Consider the following 7853-nt stretch of genomic DNA (forward strand, 5'->3'; position numbering starts at 1 on the left):
AAAGCAAACACAGACTCCGTGAAGGCCCTGATTGCTCACCCTGAGTCCAGCTTTCTGTGTGTGTCTCTGAAACACGACAGCCACTCATAAACAGCACACATAACTATAATTATACCCTGTATTCAGAAAAGTTCATGTGTCTCCAGAGGATACTGTGAACATTTCCCTACTGAACTTTATTTCCTGTAATATTAAATAACGCATATTTTCCTGTGCATTTCATGAGACTGCTCTGCTCATCTGAACACACACACTCAAATCAAGCATATGTCAACCAGTTTCTTTGGATCTCTTGGGTTTTTATGAACCGCTGTTTTCTGCTGGTGGGCGCTAATGCGCTTAACGAATAATCTTTATTGGCTGGCGGTCGTGCCATCACGGTCCCTGTTTTGAGATTTCAGCAAATCAGACTGAATTTGAAACAAAGACAACATGATTAATGTCTACGAACCTTTCATTTCTATAAGATTATTAATGTAGTTCGCATCATCCAACTATTTTTAGTTTTTGCTTTTACAGAAACACTAAATGACGAAAGGTATCTTCAGAACAAACAGATAATAAATACAGGTTATTATGATTACTAAACTTCTATCATGGTATGACGCCTGAAACTAACACTAATATCATATTAATCAGTGATATGGTGATCGTTCCGTATGAGTTTGATCGCGTCTTCTCATTTTCTTACAGAGACAATAAAACAGTGTGATTATTATTATTATTATTATTATTATAAACACTGTCCACCACACAGGTCTATATTGGGGACACTCCAGGCCTGAACTCATAACGTTCTGTTTGTCAGAAGCAAGCAGCCATCTTTTAAAGTAAAGCCCAGCTCTCTTTGATTTCTGACTGGGAAGGTTTCTAAGAAGAGGATCTAGAGAAGTCGTCCTGGGAGCGCTCGTCGCTCATAAGATTTCACCTTTTCTACTTCTTCAAAGCGGCGCCGTTCCTCCGGCCTTGTCCTGATGAGCGATGAAGGGCATCTTGACGGGGGGTTTTCCAGCACTGATTGGTCCAGCTGAAACTGAAAGCAAAGTCCAGAGTCTGGAGGAACACATTAGAGCTTTATTTATAATATGTTTAAACACCAAACAGACGGCGAACTTCACTCGTCATCCTCAAACACACCTCTTATCTTAGAGTACATTTTAGTAATCGGTTTCTTTTTAATGCCTATATCAGTTTGATTTTGAATTTTAGTTTTTAAGATCAAAATCTAAATATTGATTTGGATAAATAATTTTTTTAATTTATTTTCACTATAATAACTCTGCCTCAGAGCACACAAAATAAGTCAATATAATTATATACAGAATATGAAGCAGTTTCAAATCAGCACCTGCATAACTACCATTTTCATTTCAATTTTAATTAACATTTCAGTTTTTATAAATTTTGAAGTTTCAATTTATTTTATAGTATATATATTTATTTTAATAATGATAAAAGTTCTGCCTCAATTGAATAATATATATTATTATTATCATCATCATCAGGAGCATTTCTTACTCAGCTCAGAGTAAGGGTGAAATGCACTGTATCACGCGGCCCGACCGACAAACACTTTAGTTTAATGAGAGGTGACACTAACAAGGCTTTTTGAGAAAATGAAAGGATGAGGGAGAAGAGCTATAAACACGCAGGAGTTCGAGTCGCCATCACACTCTCACATTCAGTTCATACCCGACCATTAGATCAGTCACTGCTTGTTGAATTCATTCATGAGCAGATTAGAATTAAACTTAAATTTTATTCAAATTTAATTGAAATCCATTATATAGAAATCCCCAAAAAACTAAACAAAAATAGAAACTGGATTCTTTAAAAAAAAAAAAAAAATTAACTGAATTGGGAAAAATTAAATGCATTTCATATGGATTTAAAAATATTGTTGTTGAAATGTAGTTTATGATTTCAATTAATCTTTCTGATTATTAATTAACTGTGTCAAAACAGTCATTGTGATTAATTGCACCAAATAAAAGTTTGTTTGTGTGCACTGTGTGTGTGTGTGTGTATATATATATATATATATATATATATATATATATATATATATATATATATATATATATCCTCTCAAATAATCAAATATATTAAAAAAAAAAAACATTTATTTTGGATGCAATGAATCATTTGACTCTGATGCAATAATTCAAATTTGAGAAAAAAATTAAAATGTATTTTGTAGGGCCTGTTTTTTTAAAATAATAATTTTTTCAATAACTTTTGCAGTAATAAAAGTAAAAAATGTACTTTTGGGAAAAGCAGAAGTTGAATGAAGTGATAAAGATTTGACCGCACTGCTGTGTTTTCTTCAGAAGTGAAACCACTCGGATGAGATGAACACATGAGCTCTGTCCCAGAAAGCTCGATCCGTAAGGACACTAGGAAAGTCCCAGTATCCCCTGCACCTCTGTCTGAAGAGCGGAATCCACCTAGAGCTACACACACACACACACACACACACACACACTCTCACTTCAAAAGCCCCTCTGCCCCGCGCTCACGCCCACCACACATTTGTTTCCATCACAATGAGGAGTTGCAGGAAAAACTCTGCCCTTATAATGACAATGGTACTTTCCACACACACACACACCTGTGGCTACGCCCGTTCTCAGCCCGCCTACCGCTCACCTGTGCAAACACACACACACACACACACACACACACACAGCAGAGCTTTGTAGTAAATTTTATGAGTTAAAATGCTGAGCGTTACATCCATCAGCACAAACCAGACTCAAATGAGACAACAAACACTATTTACACCAATCAGAGGCAGAACACAGCGGAGGCGAGAGTCAAGAAATGTCCTGATGAAGCAGCGCTCATCATCATCATCCTCTGGAAGGTTCCAGTCCATCAGCTCTAATTAAAACTATAAATTAAAGGACAGTGCACCTAAAAGTGATCCCTCTGTAGGTCAATCGATCATCATCAGCTCGTTCTAAACCTGTTTGAATATTCTGAAGAATGCTGCCGGTAGCATCGACTTTCACTGTATATTTTCTCTACCATGAAGTCCAATAGCTACCGTCATAACAACATCCTTCAAAATATATCTACTTGAAATTATATTATCTTGTGAAATATCTTGTATGAATTTTTAAACATTTTTTTACTCCCCATTGATTTCCCCTACTATGGAAATGAATGGCTACCACAACTGCTTGGTTACATGCACATATTCTTCAAATATATATTGAGTTTTTATTAATTGTCTTTTTAAACAAAAATTAGATGAAATTTTACTGTCTTCAACATTTTAGATACATTTTAGAAAAGTTGGTAACCAAGTATCTGCTGGTACCACCGACTTCCATTGTATTTTTCCCTAGTATGGAACTCAATGGGTACCGATGGCTGTTAGTTTTCCCACATTCTTCTAAATATCTCCTTGTGTGTTCAAGTTCAAGAGAAGAATCTCCACGAAGGTTTGATCAACTCAAGGCAGAATGACTATTTTTAGCCGGACTGTCCCTTTAAGCAGAAAATCAACAAACTTTCCTATCGTTCCACCGTCAGAATCGATTCTCCATAAAGTAAGGTTTGTCTCTACGGCACAAACTCACTGCATGATTCTCTATACAGCCGTGATGAAGCACAAACAGAAGGTCGTCTTCCAATGAGTCGATTCGCACGCTTCATTGTGAAGTTGAGTCGCCCACGGAGCTGGCCGCCGCCCCCTCACGTTGCTGCTGTCCACTTCCTGTTCCGCCGCGGCCTCCTGCGTCAGACGCTGGCTGGTGTGGTCGGTGATCTCCAGAAAGCCGCTGGGCTCCACCACCACGTTTGATTGGCTGGAGTCGGGCATGATGGAGTACTGCGGGATCACCTGACCACAAACACACGTCACATGACCTCAATAATAAATTTACTGCATAGAACACAAACTTGAGGCTAAAGCGCGCTTTGATATCATTTTCATTTGAACCACTAGATACTTAGTAGTATTTTTAAGGTGCGTATAAATCTGGCAAATTTGATTCTGAGCATGTTTGATCTAATAATTGAGGTTTTCTTTTTAAATGTTGTAGATTTCAGTCGCAAATGAGAATTGCTCAAATTAATGCAAGCGTCAGTCTTAATTTTTCTTAGTATGAATAGCAAAAAATGATTGAATCAAGTTGAATCTGTACAAATAAAATGATTTAAAGAAAGATATTAAGTCTTGTTTTTCGTAAAAAAACAAAAACAATACAAAAATAAATAAATAATAAATAAATATATAATAATAAATAAATCTTTTTAGTACTTAAATTGAATGCATGTTTAGAAAAATATATATTAGTCAGAAAATTTTAAATTGAGTGAATTTGGTGAAAAACAAAAATAAAATCCTAAGAATGCAAGGAGGACCACCTGAGGAGTTTAGCTTGCTCTTACTCAGCTGTGTCTGTATTACTGTCTTGTCTTCTAGTATGAATATCTAAACTACTTGAGTAAAATGACTTAAGATATCGTCTTGTTTTTCTTCAAAAAAGCAAAAAATATCTGCAGATGGGGCAACAAAGATCCTCTTATTTAGTCTTTGAATTAAAGTTATTTTTAAATACACCACTGGCAGATATTGGCTAATATGATTTTTTTTAATATATAATTAATATCTGAAGTCATTTTGCCTGTAGAGTAGATGCTTCTTGTTGAGATGTTGAGCACCTGTATGATGTCCAGGTCTTTGCTCTTGGCTCGGCTGAAGGCTCCGTGAGCGAGGGTCTGTTTGGAGCTGCTGATGAGCGGCGAGGCGCCCGGGGCTTTGGTCAGCGGCCCGCAGTCGCTGGACGAGTCCACCACCATGGGCTCGGCGCTGGGGTCGATCTCCGCCTCCATCATGGAGATCTTCAGGATGTCCGAGACCGAGGTCTTCTCAGCCGCCCCGCCCGGCGGCGGAGCTGGACTCGGGCTGGACCTTGCCGGATGCCTCGCCGCTGCTGGACACCGGGGGCACTGGTGAGCCGAGCGTGATCTTAGTGACCGCCGCACCCTGTGTGATGATCGGCTGCTGGACCTGAGACACACAAACATCACTGAGCACCTGACATCAGAGCTGAGAGCTTCCTCTCTGGACTAGGCTGAGTAATTAATGACAGAACTAAACAATTTAGAATTTTAGAAATTATGAAAAAAGACTGATTCAATGACTTGACTTGATTCATTCCTGGAAGAATCTGTGTTTTTTGAACAAATGATTCAATGACAAATACATTTTAACAGTCGCTTGTCTCCACCTACTGGAGAAACAATGCAATCGACACAAGTGTTATTTGAAGCACAACTGTAAACTTTCATCCCAGTATTTCTGTAATACTACGAATGACTGAAAGACAGAAATAATACAGTATAGCTGAAAAGAAGGCGTTTCTGATCTAAACGTGCCGCCTGTCTGTCAACACAGACCTGAATGCTTCAGTAAGATTTATTCAAAGCTGTGATTGAGAAATGCGGGCTCACCTGGCCGCAGCCGGGCATCTTGCCGGAGCCCACGGGGTGATGGGCCTGCAGCGGGGGCGGCTGGGACAGCTGCGTGTGTGTGTTGGGCCGGTGGTGCGAGGAGGGAGCCTGCTGCAGTCTGGGCAGCTGTGGTGTGTGTGGAGGGGTGGAGGAGACCAGCGCAGACGCAGACGCTGACGCAGACACCCTCTGCACCGAGACTCGGGCCACCGCAGGCTCCGCCCTCTTGGAGGAAGTGGGCGTGTCAGACGGGCCGGCTGCGGGTTTGGGCGGAGGACTGCGGTGCTGCTGAGACGAGCGGTAGAACAAACCCGTCTGAGGATCCAGAGTGTCTCCCTCCAGCTCGCCCTCCTCCACCAACACCTGCTCCTGCAGCGGCTTCACCTGCGCAGCACACGCCTCTATCTGCGCGCACACACACACACACACACACACACACACACACACCTTCAACAACACTGGAGCGTTTAGAGCCCATTTGGCACCAGAACTCAGTTTAGTTGATGTTCAACTGTATACACACTGCATAATATTATCAGACCGATATTGCAAATCTGCTGAAGATTACTTTAAATTTAAATATCGTTATCGGTGTGGAAAGAAAAGCTACATCACGCATTTTAACAAATACCGCAGGAAGCGCCAACGGTCCGTGAGGTTTCATTTTACTGCGTGATTCAACAACTTTTAAATCCATGTTATTTTACATTTTGGCCACACACGCAAACTCATACATTTATTTTGCAATCCTCTGCGCAAGCAAAACTGCGTCAGACTTTACATGCATTTCCTGCGAGTTTGAGCTGATGCAATACAGCGATCACGACACATTGAAAAGCCACACTTTATTGTTTGCATTTCTTTGAAAAGGCAACATCTGAGAGTCCTGAGACCTTGTTTACGTATCAGAAGTAGTCCGTGTAAATGCATTCAGAGGCGTGTTTCTGACCTGTCAGACGCGGCGGGGCGGAGCTCTTGACCGTGGGAGGCGCTGCTGGGGCGGACACACGCGCCGATGGACTCGGGCTGCTGGATGCAGACACGTCTCCTCCGATCACAGCCTTACACACTTTACCTGAAACAGCACAGCGGGTCTTTAACAGTTCTGTCACCAGATACTCTCCCTACACTTCATCCAAACCTAATGGGTTTTCTTCTACTCAACACAACAGAAGATATTTTGAAGAATGTTGCCGACCATCATACTCTAGAAGTTGATGGGTACCGTCGCCTGTTTGGTTACACATACAGCTTTGAAGCAACCAGAGGGTGAACATAGATGACAGAAGCTTCAATAAAGGGTGAACTACCCCTTTAAGACTCTTAGGACCTGCACAAATAAAATAAATAGCATACGACCAAACCTATCCAACTCAAAATAAATGATTACTGTTCATAAAAACATTATTAAAATTAGCATATTTTTCTTAAATAATAATGTAATAATAATAAATATGCACAGTACATACTCATATTATGTAAAAAAAAAATTTAAGCAAATGGATGCTATTAGCTGTGATGAATTATTTAACATCTAAATGAGTGAAGAACTGATGCTGGAGTTTCTGCACGCTCAGGACTTCATGTGGAAACGCTGAGGTCCTGGAGCATTGACGGGATCAGAGCGGTTTACTGGTTAAGAGCGAGCATCAGACACTTTTATAAGGGTTTGTACGTGAAAAACTGGACATTTTCAAACAGCAGTTTTCAGGCATGGAAGATTTGGGGGGAACAAAAAGCACAATACTTCATGAGTATGACACTGAATTATTTTTTTGTACTTTGTTGTCGATCTTAAGTTGAGCAAATACACATAAAATTACATGGAAAATGCCGCAGATTTTTTGGATGGCCGATGCAATATTTAAAGCTGCAATCCGTAACTTTTTTTGGTTAAAAACGAACCAAAATCAATATTTGAGCAAGCGCAGGATGAATCTCCCCGGAAGCACGGTGTGTTTTGAGTGAAGTAAATGAATCCAGTTGGGAGCATTTTCTAGACAAAGAAAAAACGATTGCTTTTTGCTTGAAACTAGTGGCGCGTGATGTTACCGATGGGGATGTACTCGGCCCCGGGGTCCGTGTCTGCGGCGCTCTGGCCCGACGGCTCCGGGGACTGTCTCCTCTCCGCTGTCACCGGGATGGGAACGGCCATCTGACTCAGATCGATGGTGTGCTGACGAGGTTTGGCCTCGCTCTTCTCCTTCACTGAAGAGGCACACAAACACAGCATGAACACGGAGGATCAGACATCTGTACGCTTTCATCTGAAATGTGTTCTGAAGACGTTTGGAACGACATGAGGGGGAGCAATTCATTTTAAAAGAAAGTTAGCGCCGCACTTTCAGCGTCTGAGCTTTGAGGATGTGCTTTATGCTCAAACAGCA

The sequence above is a fragment of the Puntigrus tetrazona genome, chromosome 12 (genome assembly GCF_018831695.1).
Source record: "Puntigrus tetrazona isolate hp1 chromosome 12, ASM1883169v1, whole genome shotgun sequence".
Lineage (NCBI taxonomy): Eukaryota > Metazoa > Chordata > Actinopteri > Cypriniformes > Cyprinidae > Puntigrus > Puntigrus tetrazona.